Genomic DNA, 19,726 nt, shown 5'->3' on the forward strand with positions numbered 1-19,726 from the left:
GAGCCTCACGAACCCAACACCTTTGATAATGTAATCAGATAAGCGTGGTAGATGAGGACAAAACAGACATGAAGCAAAGGGATAGTGAAAAATGCTCAAGTGCTTTTATTAAAAACCTTAAAATCAAATTGTTCCCAGAAGGTGCAGTGCAAAGTTCTATAAAAAAAATAATTCATAAAAGATGTGACCCCTGCGCCATTCGTACCGCTGCCCGTCCATTGGCTCCTTCTGGCCCAAGTTCCCTGTCTTCCCACCGCTGCCACTCCACCAGTTCTTCCCAGCGAGAACACATTCCTGAGCATAATGGTTGCTCCTGCTACTTAGTCGCTCAGAGTGCTGGCCACACACATTCCTTCCTTGTGCTCCATACTCTTCTTCTCACTTCAACCTCCTTTGCTTTTCCTTCAGTTCATTCCTCCCTTTTGCACTCGTGCTTCCCTTTTTAAATGGGGACATGGCACAGCTGCGGCAATCAGTAGCTCCCAGCATCAGTTAGGGGTGCGGGTGATCCTGTACCTGTGCACTTAGAGCAGGGTCACCTGGTCTCGCATCGTGCATGGGGACCACTCTCGCCACGCTACCACACCCCAACCTGAAGACACAAGCCTGGTGATTATTTATTTATAATGCCAATTAGCTGTAGACCTCGCTTTACCCCAATAGTATAAACTTTACCAAGATGTAGATAAAAAAAAAAAAAAATCACATTATATTTACAAATTCTATGAAAGCCGTAAACTAAAATGTGTATCTCTAAAGGTCACTCCAATGCCATTTAAGGATAACATTGATATGATTTTGCCATTATTCACCTCAGTTGTTGTATTAGTTTTTCATGATCACTTTGGCACATTATGTCATTTTTCAAAACTCTAGATCCAAAACTCAAAATGGTCACCAGGCTGTCCGACATTCAAAACATTACATTTTGCATTCATATTGTTACAGAAACCTTGCAATTACAGAATCATGGAAACATTTCTTCAGATCACCCACACCCAAGGTACCAGTAGTGTCACTGTGTAGTTGTTCATACAACCATTAGATATGGTAGTAAAGAATATGTGACACATGTTTCATCATGGTGCTACATGTAATGTCACTGTAAAAGGACCATTATAGAGAATACTACAGGTTTAGTGCAGTCATTGAACAAATCTGAAATGTATTGATGAATTACAACACTTTATATCAGTTCAATTTACAATAAATGAAAGCAACAGTCTCTCTTTTATATAAAAAAAATCCTGAGACAAGACTTTTTGGAAGATTTTTTCAAGCCTTGCGAGTCGAGACTTTGGCCATGAAATGTTTTCAAGTTACGCCCTCTCAACCATATTCAACCACGCCCACGGTCCTCTCACGTCTCATTCATGGGAATGCTTTTGTCAGACACAGCTTCTGCTCTCTCAGCTCATTTTCCTGACTTTAAGTTCCCAATTAAAGAAGATGTATTATGTCCAAATCTTATTGAAGAATTTCATCACAAAGGGTTATCAAGAGTAAAAATGACTACACGGGCAATCCTAGCACTGAAAAGCGATGAATTAACGGCAAAAATGTTGATCGGTAACACTGCAAATTAGTTAAATGTGTATCAATAGACTATGCTGAAACAGTTGGTGGTGATCGTGTAGAAGATAAAAACATTGACTTGCAATATTCTAAAGAATATCTACAACCGTTAACAGTGTCTGGTCTTCCACTGCACTAATTACTGTAGAAAGAAGGATGTATCCAAGAAAGGTAATGCATCTTCAGGGGATAACATTAGACAACGAATGAGATCTTGATATGCCATTCGTATTAAAACGTTAACAGTTTCCCATTTGAATAGCTTTGGCAAAAACAATTAACAAATCTCAGAGCCCAACATTTGAAAAAGTAATTTTATTTGATAGAAAGAAAGAAACGAAATTCAATCACGGGCAGTTATGCGTTGCATTGTCACAATGAAAGTCCAAACACAGCATCATAAGTCAATGTGATATTGTTGAAAATTTAATTTAAAAAATAGTTTTTACTGAAGTTTTACAGTAAAGTGTAAGTTTAAAAAGTTTTGGCATGCTCATTTCAAAGCCAAATATACTGAAATTGTATAACGCAATGAATAACTCTAACGCAACATGAAACATAATTTACTTTCAAATTATTATGTTTTACTATTTTTTAACATGGTTAATTACTCGCTGTGATGTAAAATAGTTGTTAAATTGTATATCCGCATCCCCATACGTGAGCGGCAGAAGTGCAAAGATGCTAATGTGTAGCGCAGGCAAGGGGGTTAGCGAGCAAAGCGAGCTAGTTATCTACAAAAAAAAATTCAAACTGCAGTGTTCCTCACCTGTCTTACCAAAAACACAACAAAGGATTACAGGTCTTATTCATTTCCAACAACTTTATGATGCAGATTTGTAAGGTGGCCCTTCAGTGCAATACACAAAAAGAAAAAAAAAGAAAACACAAAAATAAATTGGAAACACAAACAGAAATCAGAAAACATAAAAGCAAACTGAAAACACAAAAACAAATGAGAAAACACAAAAACAAGTTGAAAACACAATAACAAATCTAAACCACAAAAACAAATTGAATATGCAAAAACAAATTAGAAAACACAAAAAAAAATCAGAAAATCCAAAAGCAACTCAGAAACAGCAAAACCAAATTGAATACGCAAAACCAAATCAGAAACAACAAACGGAAAATGAGCAGCATACAGACAAAATGATGACTGCGCAAACAAATTGAGGAGCATGAAAACAAAAAGAGCAGCGCATAACCTAAATCGAAGCAGAAAAAACAGTGACAGCAAAACTTACATCACCATTCAATTCCAGCTTTTAAACGAGTGGTGTGGTGAAAGTGAGAATGTTGAAAGGTACAAGGAGAACGCTACCTTTTTTAGTAGTTTTATATACAGAAAGATAACATTTGCATAACTTCGCGCACTCTCGGCCAAAGCAGTGGCAGAGCTCACTTGGGTTCATGTCTAGTGGAAGCATAGCAGAATGAATCTGATGTCTTGGGATCAGATATAATAGTCTGGTCTAAAATCAGCCAACTAACAAATCACGTTAAAAAGATCAATTGCCACGTGTCACAGAAAATTGCCTGTGGTTGGTTATTTGTGTCCTGCAACACTCTGGTGTCATTTGAGTATTTGCTTGCCGTCACGCTTTCAGCATTACATTATGGTTTTCTAACAGTCAGTAAAGGATTGACAAGCTTGTGTTTGTCATACTTAAAATGGATCTCCGGCAGGTATACAAAACTTTTATGTCCAATCATTAAAAAATAGCTAAATAGACAGCAGACATTCGTTGTCACTGTTTCCACCAAACCACTCATTAATACCGCGTAATTCATGACCTATTGCCACCTCGCTTTTTTTTTTGCTTTTTTTTGAAACTCTGGCTTGCCAGCATATGCGGTAACCTTTAAAAGAGTAACAAGACTAAAGTATGAAGACAGACATGAAAGACTTTGGGATTTAACATAAAATTGTCATACACTAAAAGAAATTACTGTCTCTTTTCATACTTACTTTCTAAATATGGGGTTATCAAATACTGAAAGTGAAATATGACTATACAGTATATACACATTGGATCTGGGACCAAAACAATCAAAAGTGCTGTTGCAACAAAATACTATGGGAGACTCCTCAAAGTGAAATAGCGTTTTACATCCTTCATGAATAATACACAGTAATGACAATACTATAGTGCCCTGGGTCTGAATGGGAGAGGAACACACCCCTCCAGTGGATGCACACAGTCCAAAGGAGCGGACATACCCAGAGAAGCTGTCTATAAAAGCAGCCCACAAAGGAGTGTAGACACCTCACTTTTGGCCACACTTCCCCTGGCAGCTAAAGCGCACTGGTTGTGATGCTTGGTCTCTGGTGAACATCATATGTGGACCCTGGCCTTAGGTCGGCTCGCAGAACCCAGGGAATGTGTGGCTTATGGGTTGCCTTTGACCTTGGGTGAGTGAAGTGACATGGAGTCGGGTGGCATGTATGAGCTGTAAAAGCTAACGTTACTTTTTAGGGCAATATCCAGCAGTCTGGATTAAAGCATCTAATTCCATTTCTCTTTCTCTCTCACCCCCAAGTTGCTATAATACATTTTAGGTTGACACCTAATATTACAGTGGTGTTGATGTGAAAAGTTAATAATACCAAGAATAAAATTTTTGTACAAACACTACATTGAGCATCTATACTAATAAAAGGCAAAGCCCTCATTGACTGACTGACTCACTCACTCACTCATCACTAATTCTCCAACTTCCCATGTAGGTAGAAGGCTGAAATTTGGCAGGCTCATTCCTTACAGGATTCTTACAAAGGTTAAGCAGCTTTCATTTCGAAATTCTACGCGTAACAGTCATAATTGAATCCTACTTAACTACATATATACGTCTATAGCCTGCAGCTCGGTCGCCGTGTGAGGCGGCATTGCGTCCCCCATCCCCACGCATCCCACGCAATTGACTGCCTGCCCATATAAGGCCATCCGTCGCTCCGGTCTCTTCATTCCCTTCTTTGCTTCGCCACGGTATTCACGTCTCCCTGCTGATAACTACAGCCTTTTTATTTAATCCACGGCTTCTCTGCTGTTTTATTGTTCTTTTATTACGATGCAAAGTTATCGATGAAGCTGGTTGTATGCTTACAACGCTTGACAGATGCCGAATGTCACTTCAACACAAGTCCTGCAAATACTAACGTAATTGAAATAAACCATGAAACTCAAACCGATTATGACAGCAGCAATCCAAGCTGTGAGAAAACAGTAAAAAGGAGGCGTGTCAGACGTTGTGCTACATTTTCTGATGCAGCTAGACGGAAACAACTTCATGACGCTGCCGCCAAATACTTGCAGAAAAATCCACACGTTAATAAGACGCGCTGTCGCTAAATACTCGCAGGCAAATCCACAAGTTTATAGAAATGCTGCCGCTAAATGCTCGCAGAAAAATCCACAAGTTAATAGACATGCTGTCGCTAAATACTCGCAGGCAATTCAACAACTTAATACCGGGAATGCCTGTTGAACATCTTAGATTCACAAGTAGCGATTTGGGTAGTGAACACTTCGATGAATGAAACCTGTTATCTTTACAACGGTTAAAAAACACGGAATGTAACTTGAACACAACACACCCTCCAAATACGAACCTGACTGAAAGAAATAATGATAATCAAATCCTTGATGACAGCAACACTCATAACAGTGACATAACAATTACATTGACAATCATGTTACGTCATTTTTAAAATGTTTCCTTTTCTTTTTCATAACTTATTTAACACACTACTTCTCCGCTGCGCGGGTATTTTGCTAGTGTTAAACAATACACGCCAGTAACAAGTATACTAATACAATAAAAAAAAGGCCAATATCAAACATATTTCAATGCGGAGCACTGTCGGCATTAAGTTATAGCTTCACTACCAATTAAAAATACTGAAATATGTTTGTTATACTTTAAACACTGCTCTGACAGTGAGTGCTCAAATACAGTATATAAAAATATCTATAAAAGATAAGAGATCCCTTACTTTTCAGCATTCTTGCTTCCACCACACTGCACGATAAAAAGTTGGGATTGAATCGTTTTCCCTGTTTTTTCCGTCTCCAGTTTGGGTTTGTACTGCTCTTTTTGTTTTCATGCTTCTCAATTTGTTTGCGCAGTCGTTGTTGTATTTGCATGTTGCTCCATTTGGGTTTGTTGTTTCTGATTTGTTTTTGCGTATTGAGTTTGTTTTTGTGTATTGTGAACTGACTTTGGGAGGCACGGTTGCGCAGTGGGTGGGGCAGTTCGCGTCCCGGGTCCTCCCTGCGTGGAGTTTGCATGTTCTCCCCGTGTCTGCATGGGTTTTCTTTCGGGTACTCCGGCTTCCTCCCACAGTCCAAAGGCATTCAGGTTTGGTGCATTGGCGATTCTAAATTGTCCCTAGTGTGTGCTTGGTGTGTGTGTGTGTGTGTGCCCTGTGGTGGGTTAGTGCCCTGCCCGGGATTGGTTCCTGCCTTGCGCCCTGTGTTGGCTGGGACTGGCTTCAGCAGACCCCCGTGACCCTGTAGTTAGGATATAGCGGGTTGGATAATGGATGGATGGATGGATGAACTGACTTGTCAATTTTCTATCTAACCATTTACACAGACTGTTGTGTATTCAATTTACTTATGTTTTTGGTTTTTCAATTTGTTTTTGCATTTTCTCATTTGTTTTTATACATTCTGATTTGCATTTGTGTATTCAATTTGTTTTCACATTTTCTGATTTGTTTTTGTGCTTTCTGATTTGTGTTTGAGTTTCCAATTGGTTTTTGTGTTTTCCAATTTGTTTTTGCATGATTTAATTTTTTTTGTGCATTTTCATCCACATCAAAATGAATGTTCTCTCTTGCCAAACATCTTATAATGAACTTTTGGGCATAGCAAACCTAAGCCTGACACCTATCTGCTGTGATGTCATTGTATATCTCATCCATGGCCTAGAGATGGGTCACCTGTTGGTACAGACACCTTTCATATACTTTCTACCTTCATGTGGAGAAAAATTCCACAATAAGATTTGAGGAAAGAAGAGTATAGGGGCAAATACACAGTGGTGAACTTTGGTTGGCCCTGAAACCATGCCTGCACCAGTTGAGCATGGTGGAACTTGACATTGTCGCACACAATAACACAGGTCACGCCAACAGCTCTATACACCTGAGTTAGCTCATCAAGAAATGCACCAAGAAGCTCTGAATTGTATGAGCCAATAGAAGGTCACCACACCACCACACCATCTTCTGATATAGCATGGTGATTTGGCCCCATGTTGTCCGGGCATATTATGGCTACTCGATCTACATAACTTCTAAATGTATTCTGCTTAGGTTTCATATCTATTTGCTTACCAGATAAAACAGAATTAAAAAAGAATTAAATTGTTCAGAGTGGTTATTCAAGGCTTGTAGTTTTTGAAGCTATGTAGTTTTTACATTATTTAGTTACACTAGTTACAAAATAGCCCAAGAAACCTGACCTAGAAATAGGCTGTCAATGACATTTTATTCCATTAATAGGTTAAGGAGTTTCTGGGTGCAACATCCATTAAATGGCCTGCGAAAGGTGAGTTTAATGCAGTTCTGTTTTTTAGCATAATGCACAATATTAATGTAATAATGCACTTTATTATCCCTGAATGGGAAGTTCTGTTGTTTTCTTGTATGTAGGTTTACTATAATGTAACTAAGGTCTGCATTTTCCTTCTCTGTTGCTTGCACAAAAAGTCAGAGATGATGTATGGTAAATGCTGGAAGCAGAACACCCTTAAGGTTACATAGTTTCTTGCAAAGTTTTTCTGGTTTCTCATTATGTACATAAGTACATTGACAGAAGCTCACAAGCAGTCTTGTGTTTCTCTGTGAGCCATTTATAAACTGTTTATCCATGTTTAAGTTCCATCCACCTCCATTTAATTTGATGAAATGTTTAAAATGCTTATATGTTAATTTTCTTGGCAGCTTTTTTTAATTTGGAAAACTCTGGGTAATCACAGACTTTATGATTCATTTCTTCATTCATAAGCTTTTTTATTATAAATAAAATAAGCACAAACAGAAGCAATTCAGAGATCTGCCAAAAAAGAAACACCTAACTTGTCAATTTTCAATCTAACCATTTACACAGACTGGCAAAGTAACCTAACAAGTCAACATACATTTTTGACTTCTTAAAGAGTCTGGTGTCAACAAAACACGACTAGATAAAGAAAGCAGTAAAAAACAGACATATGCTAAACATTACAGTTAATGAATGGAACCTAAATGAAAACAAAACTTCAGAAACATCTAATAAAGCAGCATGAGATCTTTTATCAGCTTCACTCAAGCTACAAATATTTCAGCTAAGGTGTCAACAAAGACTACTGGGTTGAAACTGGGTTGGTTAAGAATCCTTTTAATAAGTTTGGGTTGCTTTTTCTTGTCCATAGACCATTGTTACTCATCTTACATAGTGTACTTTACAAACACCTTGCAGGCGTATACATCCAAGAATATATATGATGTATATTCACAAATTAGTTAATTAGGTTAATATTTAGTTAAAGTTTCTTTTGTTTACATTCTGATACTCTATTGTAAATGCGGGCAGATCACAGACTTACTGTCATGGGTCACGAGGTATATTCACCTTGGCTGGTGTTCAAAGTCCTGTTTGTTTTGTGTGATTATATGCCATTAGCTTGCATTATGGTTTAGTTTATTATGTACATTATCCTTTGTGTTCATTTGTCCTTGTCCCTTATGCTTTGTGGGTGGTCCTACAAGAGGTGGGAGACCTGCCCATCACCACTAGGAACAGCCCTCCATCCTTCTTACGGGAGGGCCTCCAACATGATTCCTCACAGTTCATTGAACACGCTAGAGTTAAAAGTGTTTTCGTGAGTTACTGTGCAATTGCTTTGCTTTGTATTTCTGGATTTTTGACCCTCTGCTTCATTCTTGACTTTGCCTCTTAGGTTATGTTTTGGAACTGTGCTTTCTGAGTTTTTTGAACCTCTGCTCTGTCTTGACTTTGTTTTCTGGATTTCCTGTTGGTTATTTGCTATTTTTGAACTTCTGCTCTGTTTTGACCATTGCCTTTGGATTCTGTATTGGGATTTTGTTTGCTGAGTCTGCCTTGCCTCTTCAGGCATCACCTTGTGCTCTTTGGAGCTTTGTGCTTGCACAGCCATTTTTGTAAAAATAAACCTTTTATTTTATCAGACTTGTCTTGGCCCTTTGGGTTTCTAGATGGGCTATTTTGAAAGTGTCTTACCCCACTAGTGAGCAATTTGGAAGTTGTTTTGGAACTGTGCTTTTGAACCCAAGCAACTTCATGAAATCTTTACTGGCATGATGTCTGCTTTTGCAGTATTATTTGATAATGATGTTTTAGAAATGTATCATTGAAAGGTAAAGTACTGAAATTTTACTACAATTTATGCTCTCCTAAAGTGGTCATTTCAAATAGAAATAAAAATGTAATCTTGTTTCACTGTTAAATGACTATTAAGCATTAACTAATCCTAGATAGGAACTCAGCCCATTGTAAAGAAAAAATATTCAATTATTTAAAATCCAGGCAATAATTTTAAATCCAAGATTAAAAACAGTTTTGAGTATTGACAAAGCCCTATTAAGTACAATAATTTGCCCATCTTTCAATGAGGGTCAATGTCACCAGTAATTAGTTTTAATATAGTTAATATCAGAAATATTGTGTTTAAAATATCTTGTCAGTAGCACTTACTCCATGACTTCTTGGTTTCTGAAAATTGTATAAATGCCAATTGCTAGGCATGCTTACACCTATGTAATTCATCCGTTTTTGTATATAACAGCTGGCTTGTAACAAACTAGTTTTTGTCCTCTACATTATATTTGCATTGCCAGTTGCTAGAGTACCCGGGTGGTTAGTGTAGGTAGCTGGCCTGTACAGCTAAGTTCAAGATAGAATAGAATGTGATACCCTAGATGTACCCTGATTAGAAGATGAAATACCATCAATAACTGACATTTAAGATCCACATGCATTCGGCTAGGGTGATATAATACTGTAGCTGTTATACATCTCGAACAGCAACATTTATTTATATAGCACATTTTCATACAACAATGTAGCTCAAAGTGCTTTACATGATGACAAAACATATTAAAGAATTAAGTAAAAACAAAAAAGATAATGTCAAATGGTAGGGACAACAGAGAAAAACAAAAAAACTCCAATTAGGCTGGAGAAAAAAACAAAATCTGCAGGGATTTCAAGACCAAAAGGATGCCCTACTTCCAATGAACATTCTACCTAACACAAATGTTCCTAAATCAAACCTTAGTTTTCATGCTTCACATTATAAGAATTTGATTAAGCTGGCGTTACGGACAGCTCAGACACCCGTCTTCATTCCCTCCTCTCAGGGTGCTGCATGGTACCTAGATCAGTTTGGTGGTGGTGCAGATCGCCACCACAGAAGAACCAGAAAAGACAGCAGAGAATATTGGAGATTAGTACAGATTGCAGATCCCTGAAAAATAGGACAATTCTATACCCATACAGTCTATTATGAATATAACTAAAAGCACCTAAGATAAAGCCATATTAAAATAATGGGTTTGCAGCAGTTTTTTTAAATGTTCCACATTGTTAGCCTGGTGAATTTCTATTGGTAAAGTATTCCAGATTTTAGGTGCATAACCGCAAAAGGCTGCCTCGCCACTTTTTATTAAGCTTGGCTCTTGGAATTATAAGCAGACCTCCATTTGAAGATCTAAGGTTACAACTTGGAGTGTAATGGGACAGGCATTCCGAAATATAGGACAGAGCAAGATTATTTAAGGCTTTATAAACTATCAGTAGTATTTTAAAGTCAATTCTGAATGACACAGGTAACCAATGTAATGATGCTAAAACTGGTGAGATGTGCTCAGATTTTCTTTTTCTAGTTAAGATTCTGGCTGCTGCATTCAGTACTAACTGTAATCGATTGATGCCTTTCTTAGGTAATCCTATTAGGAATGCATTATAGTAATCTAGTCGACTAAAAACAAAAGTGTGAATTAATTTTTCAGTCCCTTATAAAGTTATAAGAGGTTTACTATTTGCTATATTCCTTAAGTGAAAAAATGTAATCTAGCAATCTGGTTAATATGTGATTTAGTCAATGATTACAAATAAATTATTTACCTCCACCTTAATTTTTAAACCTAACACATCCATTTTATTTCTAATGTCCTCGCTCTATCCATGTTTGCCAATCACTACAATTTCGGTTTTTACCTTATTTAGTTTCAGAAAGTTACTACTCTTAAGTAAGTCATTGACTAAGGGAGACAAGAGCATCAGGGTCATCAGGCGCTATTGATGAATAAAGCTGTGTGTCACCTGCATAGCTGTGGTAATTCACCTTGTGCTTTGAGGTAATCTAACCTAATGGAAGCAAGTAGATTGGAAACAGCAGAAGACCCAGAACAGATCCTCGTGGTACACCATATGTAATATTGCGGGTCTCCGAAGTATAATTACCACAACTAACAAAGAATTTTCTACCTGTTAAGTAATACTGAAATCAATTTAAGACACTGCCACAGAGGCCCACCCAGTGTCTAGGACAATTTATAAGAATGCTTTGGTGTATGGTCTCAATTGCTGCACTCAAGTCCAAGAGAACAAGAACAGATATACGGTCTCTGTCCGCATTAACCTGCAAATCATTTACTACTTTAACCACTGCTCTTTCCATAATATGGTACTATCGTGAGGACCAGGATTCACATACTAGCTTCCTTAATATCTATGCAGACTTTGCATCTTCTCCCTGTGTCAATGTTGGCATGATCCAGGTATTCTCCTACAATTCAAACTGGCCAAGTAAGGGTGTGTATGGATTTTTTCCAAAGAAGCCTTCAACTGTGTCTCTCTACAGGTAGTAAATAGATTTATCAAACATTATTTCCACTTTTAAAATGCAGGAATGGCTGAGGAGAAAGGGGGGCCACATTTTGCAGTGAAGAGCATCTAGCCAGAACTTTTGAAAATGTTCATAACACAATTTATGCATTGTAGCAAGTGGAAAAGCACTACATATTGTGAAGGACAGCTGGGTCCCATTCCCGGCAGGGACTCTCCTGCTGCTTATGTTCCGGGGGAGCCACCATGGGCAGTCCAATACCTCCCCTGGGAAGCTTGGTGGCAGCCTCCATGGCTAACGGTGATTCCCCAACCACCTGCAGGGCTCCATGGGAGATGGAGTCCTCCACAGCCTGGTTGGGTGCTCGGATGGCCACTAGGGGGAGCTGCATGGACTCAGCAGCCTGGCTGGACGAATCTTCAGCCCCACCCGGAGGTGCAATTAGGACCAGGTGGTCAAGCACCTGGAACACTTCCGGGTGGGCTATAAAAAGGGTCAGCCACCACCACTCAGGGAGCCAGTGTCGGGAGGAGGAGGAGGAGGACTATGCTTGTGGAGGAGTGGTGGGTAAAGGAAAGGTTGTTGCTTTGTGGTGGAATAGTGCTTGGGGACTGTGTATTGTCTGTGGGTCACGGGTGAAGAAAAATAAAAGTTTTGTTTATTTTTATACGTGCCTCCGTGTCCTTCTGTGTTGGGTCAGGCGCCTATATAGCGCCTTTGTTACAATATCTAACAACATATGTTTAATAGTAGTAATCAACAAAAGAGAGAATGTACCTTTGATATTCAGTTATATGAATCATCATGATAGTAGAAGACTCTTTTAAATATATTGCTGTGAAAAAGAATGCCATAGCCAGCACCTAGTGAAGATGCTAATGGCTTGATAACAACTGCAAAGACAAACATTTGAATAGACATCATATGCAGCTGAGTTTTCAGTTTTGTATTTAAAATTTGAAGTGAGTACCATCGATCAGATTTTGATTTATTAGCACCATGAATCCAACCCTGGTGTGTGCATGAGTTTTCCTTGGAAAAGGTCGGTGTCCCATACAGAGGTGTGTTCCTACATTCTACCCAGGGCTTCCAGGAGAAGCTCCAGTTCTATTTCAAAACAAATGATTAATGAAATGGATATTTTAGTTCTAACTGACTTGTGTGACTATCCATCCATCCATCATCCAACCCGCTATACCCTAACTACAGCCAATCCCAGCCAACACAGGGCACAAGGCAGGAAACAAACCATGGCCAGGGCGCCAGCCCACTGCAGGGTGCACACACACACCAAGCACACACTAGGGATAGTTTTGAATCGCCAATGTACCTAACCCACATGTCTTTGGACTTTGGGAGGAAACCCACACAGACACAGGGGGAACTTGGATACTACACCCTGGGAGGACCTGGGAAGTGAACTCAGGTCTCCTAACTGCGAGGCAGCAGCGCTACCCACTGCGCCACAGTACCACCCAACTTATGTGACTACCTCAGGCTGAAATTGTTTTTAACCCCGGTTTCCGCAGATGCACTGTGCTTGTTTATTTTATTCCAGTTCTGGCCTTAATTAGAAGTCAATTCACACTGACAGTATAACACATCAACTGGTTAGATTGTCTGTTGCTGTTACATAAGAGGGTCATATTATATTAGGCCATGTTTTATTTTTCAAAAAAAAAAAAAATCAACAAAATTTTAAGTGGTCTAATGTATTCTAGCCCACCTCTGTCATCAGCTTTCTATTATTCCTTTCTTTTTTATTTTCAGGTAATGTAAAATAAGCTCTGTAATAGCCCGCTGCCTTACACAAGGTTGGTTCCTGACTTGTGCTGCCAGGGTAGTGTCTGGCTTTGCCACGCCTCAGCATAGATCAATTGGGTCTGAGAATGTTATATGAGATAATGTTATATGTGCAAATGGTACTAATCTAGCTGGTCCACTAGTGCTAACCTTGGCATTTGTAACTCATTGTAATTTGAAAGCATGTCTAGTTAAGTAAAAACAGAAATTCAGGGCACAGCATATTTACAACGAAGAAAAAAAAACTATAGGATCAGAATTAACATCTAAGAATTAAAAACAGCAATGTCAAACTTGCACTACTGGCTATTTCTGAAACAAAAAAGAACTGGAACAGACTCTTGATTTAAAGATAAAACCAATAAATTCTATAGAAAGGAATTCTCACAAAAAAAAACATTTTAACAAAGATCACAGTTCAAAGCTACTGCCTTAGTTAGTGGAAGCAGCAGGTTTAATGTTTTCATATATGCGCCAATGGCTGAATAAGAATCAGTTGGCCTAAATCTGTCCTGATTACTGGGCTGTGAAGTCATTGAACTTTTCCTGGTAATGTCAGGTGTCAAGTAAGTGCGGACTGGATGGCAGTGTGTCTCTTTGCACACTCACCTGCACAGCCACCCATGCTCATATCGGGTCAATCTGCAGTTGTCTAATAATCTAGACTGTATGTATTTTATGAAGAAAATGGCCCAACACTTGGGAGAATGTGCTAAATTTACATGGACATTTATCTGTCCAGATCCCCACCTTTGATTTCAGGGGATTTCAACCAGGAGTTCGAACACCTGTGCTAATGTGCAGCTCCTTATTATAAGTTACAAAGTTGTAGAAGTACCAACATTTTTAAAGTGTAGTAATTTGTTATGTCTTTTATATTGTTTAACATAATACCATGTATTTCTGGATTAACCTGCTCTACAAATAAAACCATGCACCTGCTTATAGAAAGAAATCCATTTAACATACACATTAGATATTATCATGAATTAAAAAAAACTTCAAAACATTTTTAAGAAGTATACTTCTCTGACAGACACATTTTTTCAGATATGCATTAATGCAAAGCCCTTCAAATTTGACATACTCCACTCCATACAACGAAAATCCTTAAGCAAACAAAAGCTATGCCATGAGAACAACACATCAAACATGACACGGGCTTATAAATGAGCCAAAAAGTATTTTACATTTTACTTCAAAGTAAAACAAACCCTCACTGTATCTTAGCCCATGCAAACTGAATAATCTCAATACAGGGCATAACCGAGGGGCTCAGGAAGAGACACAGAATACATTTTTAGATGTTCACTAAACAACCCTTAACTTGAATATTCAATTCTTATACATTACAATTCTTATACATACATTCTTATACAGTTCTTAGCAGCATGGAGCAAATTTAACGTCTCTCATCCACTTAAACTTTGGATTTTGCAGTGTTTGATGTAAAACAAAGTAAACTGAGAAACACTCATTCAGATATGCAGAGACCCCTGCACAAATCATTCAAGTCCAGTGTCTTACAGTGGAATAGAGGTGCTAATCTGTGTCCCATCATGTCACTCTTTTCTTAAATGCACTACTTAACTCTGAAAATGTGAAATTCTAAAGAAACAGCATTATAATAAATATATAATAAAATAATACTATTATCTAATAGTGACCATTAATAGGTGAGACTAAGGTTCTTTTTTAAGCTTGAAGAGTAAAACGAGTAAAAGATAGAGCTGGGATGTTCCCTACAGTTTCCTCAACAAAAGCTCTGCTGTCAAGGAGCACCTTGAAGAACGTGTGTGTGTCTCTGTCTCCATACACCCAGTGTGTCTGTCTGCCCTGAAATTTTGCATTATGCAGCCCCTGCCCTCTGAGATTGGTTACTCAGACTATCCCTTTCCTGACCTGGTCTCTCTCTTTAAACGTGTCTGATATTTTTGTTCAACACTTAGTACATTCAAATGCAGATTATATCATTTTTGACATGGCAGACCTTAAAAAAAAGAAAAAAACTTGATTCCCTTTAAAGGTCAAAATGGCAATATGCAGTTTTTTTGCAAAATATAGAAGGTGAACTCAGTTTCTGATGATCATTCTACAAAAATTTTCACTGCCTGCAAAATTATATTCTTGCATTTTTACAATAACACTTTTAGGATCAGGTTTTTGTATTAGACATTGGTTTCCAGGGCAATATTACCATCAAAAACAAGACACTGTCTTTGGTTGATTTTAAGTGCAAACTGATGGTGATAAGGTATTACTAGGCACTTGTTTTTCCAGGTTTGAAACAGTAATTGGACGTTTTCTACAGCAGATGATATGGTAGTGCTGTCCTGGGTTAAATCCTGACCTATGCACAGGCTTTGTGGAGTTGCCAATAATGTGAGGGTTTTGCCAGAGACAACTCCGTCTCAGTGACACGCGAACCCTAATATTTATGACGTGAGTAAACCCTGTGCTGGTCTGGCAGCCACTCCAGAGCTGGTTCTGAATGAATCGATGCCAGCCTTTGTGACCATGAAATGGATAAGCGAGTTCAAAAATAGACAGGTGTGTCTTCTAAACTTCTCACTGATATATGCTGTGTGGTAGCTGAAATAAATTAGTATTAGGCAATTGTCACTAACTTTAGGTGTTGCTTTCTGTGTAAATGTGGCAATAGCTTGAACCAGTTCTGGATTACGAAATTCTCAAATTACAATTTAGGTGAATAGTTGCTGTGTGTCATACTGGCTACAAATGTAAACTGACAACATATTTTTTTTTAATTTAAAGTTGCAATTAGATAGACAAAGGGGTGAGGTAGGATGCTCTTCTAACCCTGGAGTGACATGATATAGCCCAGTTTAAAAGCGCAGTAGGGCAGGCATTATTATTAGACTGCCATGGTAACTGCCATGAAAACAAACAACAACAGCAACGATTTATTTCTTATATAGCCCAAAATTACACAATGAATGCCTCAAAGGGCTTTAACGGGCCATGTTTTTTGACACCTTCCTAGCCTTGACTCCCTAAACACCTTAAAAATAAAATGGAAGAAATTTTGGAGACAGCAGTTCAGAGAGAGACCTCCATCCAGGTAGTTTGGACATGCAATGGGTGTCAAAAAAAAATGGGGTAAACACAATACACAAAACAGAACACAAGTAAACCCCTTCACAGGGTTAGATGGCCAATCTATCATTGCCACCACAGAAATGCAGTAGAAAAAAAACAAAAAAACTTTGTTATTACAAAGTGGTTAAAACCAAGTGCAGGCATAGAGCACCAGAACAACGCTGATGTCAAAATGCAAGAGTAGGTTATACTACTCACTTAATACAGAGCTATCACATATGAGGATACAGATTTGTTTAAATACATCAAAATAAAGTAGAAACTTGGCCAGAAAAGACACATACAGCACTTAAATCAATTGTCTCTTGTTCATTTCAATTCACTCATGAGGACGCTGGAACAACAAGTTGCCATGGTAATGAGTATTGTCTTGGAGAGAATAGGTAGCTTCAGCTTGGTACCCTCAATAGCTTTCCAATCACTTTTATCTCATCAACAACACCCTCTCTCTTGGGGATTGTTGGAGGTGAGAGTAGAAAAACAGTTAAGATCTTTGGACTGGGGATGTGCAGAGTCATCAAAGCTTCTAACATCCTACATCCGCTCGACTATCTCTTTCTTTATCCTGCTCAGCTGTTTTTGCATCTGTTATGTACCCACAAGTACAACTCTCTGTTGTCTTTGGCCTTGACTCTGCAGTTGAACTAACTTCCTCACTTCACATGGGGCCTGCCTCATATTTAATAACAAATTAGTAATTAATAGAACTACCACTATGTAGTGTGTTCTGCTGTGTACCATGGCTAATTACAATTTTGCAATACATAATACATGATGCCCGTGTGGCTGGAATATATCATTGCATATCCTTCCATTGCCAATTTCTTTATATTCTGCAATCATTTATTTCACACTGGTCAGGTAATCTTCTGTAATACTGAAAAATACCACAAAGCTCCATCCTATCATGATCCCACAGCACCATCATGCTGTCTTCTTCTTTTCTACCTCAGCATCACCGGACTGACTCTCTGTGCCAAATAGTTGCAGCAGAACTGACACGCACACACGGGCAGCGTTTTGTTCTCCCTATACACTAATAACGGGCTGCGTTTCTTGCGTCGTACATTCACTAAACATTCTGCATTTCTTAAGCACAGCTTAAATTCTAGCCCTAAAGCTATCTACGAAAACAAGGTAGTGGCGCTAATTTACAACCCGCACTGCCGCCGAGCTAGTTAGTCTTGTCACGTGAACACCGCATATCGAAGTCCGGCAGACATGACATGTTAATAAAGTTAAAAACACGATGCATTTAAGCATTATGACAGACTTTACGGCCAATCACATTTGGCACCCTAGCTAGATAGCTACTTTGGTTTCACCTAGTGCTACAGAAAAAGCAAACCAATGCGGTTTTATAAAGTTACGAATGACATCTTTTCTCACCTGTTCTGAATAGAGCTGATATATATTACCGTCATCCAGTGCCGTTTTTTTCGCGTAATCTTTTCTTTCTCCTCACATGTTTCTCTTTTCTTGTACCTTTGGTGCCCACTGTAGTAAAAGGGATGGATCGATGTTTCAATTTCACGCGCTCGGGGTTGTACCATTTAGGAGGGGTCGCCCTCTTTTACCGGATACCTGTATGCGAAGCTGTATGGTGTTCATTTATTTATGAGAATTTGAAAGGGTGTGCACGGCAGCTGGACCTACCCAGAAAATGTCCCGATGGCCACTCCGCCCCTTACTACTTACTTACTTTTAGTCATTAGAGAACAGATGTTGTATTAATATGCACCGATACTTGTGTTGGGTTGTCACTATATTTAAGTTGTCAATATCCATCCATTTATGTACTTTCAAACTTACTTTAAGGATCACAGAGGAAACAGCCCAAGACCATAGTATAGGATACAAGTCAGGATATAACCGTCGATGGGATGCAAGCTCTTCTCGGGTCACATTCTCACATTCGCCCATACTAGGATAATTTAAAGTTGCCAGTCAAACTCACCTGCAAGCCTGTGAAATGTGGAGAAAACAGAGAGCGTGCGAAATTCATTGTGTCAATGGAGCGACCAACAGTTTGAGAATCGAGAATCCGCTGCTGCGAGGAAGGCTCGCTATCCACTGTGCCACCGTGCTGTCCGCAGGTTGTATCAAGTAGTATTCGGTTAAACCGTTAGATGGGTTCTTGCTGTTTTTTGTTGTTTGAATTAGGCGCAAGTTGATTATTCACCGTGTACGTTTTTTTTGGTCACCCAAGTATTGGAGATGTGAGAACGTTTTCTACCAGCGAGTCTCTGATGTGCGACGAACTTTTCAGTAGATGTCCCCTTTGGGACGATGCAGACGTTAAGTAAATAACGAGATGTGTTAAGAAGAAGTGTGACTTTTCTCGTCAACTTTAATTTATTTTTTGTCTAATCTACATATTCCTTTTTCATTTTGTAACGTGGATATCCCAGCAGCTTATCAGTCCCAATTTACAGCGGATACACATGGAAGCAGTGTAATTTAAGTAGCACTAGCATGACCGTGCAGTATTATTCCTTTGTATTTCTACTTACATTTACACGTTTATTAATGCTAATAAGGAGCCGATGACTCCTGCGAGGGCTGGAAGAACTTCTGCAATGCCATATAGGCACGAGAGGAGCAGCTTTGACGAATAAAGCCAACCTGTTAACGTAGCTGGACAGATACCAAAAAGAACAGAAAACAAACTAGCTTACCTTGTCCAAACTTGTGAAGCTAAAAATTATCTAAGGAAATTTCACTTGCCATTTCCTTTGCCAAAATTAAAAAAAAAAAAAATCAGGGGCACATAAGCAAAAGAGAATTCGAGACGATGAGCAGCGCTCCTGCCACGGGTGGTCTACCCACATGCCGCTGCTCACTTCACTTAAGAACTTCTTCTCGTCTCTGCAGCTGCACACGCCTCTGCCTCTCTGCCCGGTGACTTTCCTGCAGATACGCCCACTTTCATTTGGCTTTCCTTTCCAGGAAGTTCATGATGTCTGCCTAATTAAATCATTATTTTCTGATCAGAAACAGAGTGCTTTTTAAATGGCAATATTCATTATTTTAACCATACATTGTGTATTGCAGGGAGACACATGTTGTGCAGAGGAGCGTGCACTCTGCGTACTACCGTTTGAGTTTTACTTAATTTAAAAACTAATGAATTTAATAGCCCGTTGCATGTTTTTGGAGAACTCTGACAGATTTTGTGCACACCTTTAATATAAGGAATAGTAAGCTACCTGAAAATTCACAAACCCAACTAATCCAATTCAGGGTCAATGGAAGTCAGAGCCTATAGGCAGTACTGGGTACAAGGCAGTATCAGGTAAATGTTTATTTATGTATTTATTTTGTAATAGTTCGGTTGCTTTTTATACAG

General features: G+C 38.8%; 1 protein-coding gene across 4 annotated transcripts in view; it reads right to left on the reverse strand.

Moving 5' to 3' along the window:
• Positions 1-19,232, reverse strand: part of cysltr1 (cysteinyl leukotriene receptor 1) — a 58,774-nt gene extending 39,542 nt beyond the window's left edge. The window contains exon 1 of one of the 4 annotated variants that reach the window (XM_039765921.1): positions 19,056-19,232. The gene's annotated coding sequence lies outside the window, so the exon portion shown is untranslated. Of the gene's footprint in view, positions 1-2,344; positions 2,366-17,766; positions 17,956-18,334; positions 18,417-19,055 lie in introns of those variants that run through there. The other 3 variants (XM_039765925.1, XM_039765922.1, XM_039765927.1) reach the window with 3 other exon arrangements.
• Between the last annotated feature and the right edge of the window lie 494 nt (positions 19,233-19,726).

The sequence above is a fragment of the Polypterus senegalus genome, chromosome 10 (genome assembly GCF_016835505.1).
Source record: "Polypterus senegalus isolate Bchr_013 chromosome 10, ASM1683550v1, whole genome shotgun sequence".
NCBI classification, from domain to species: Eukaryota; Metazoa; Chordata; class Cladistia; order Polypteriformes; family Polypteridae; genus Polypterus; species Polypterus senegalus.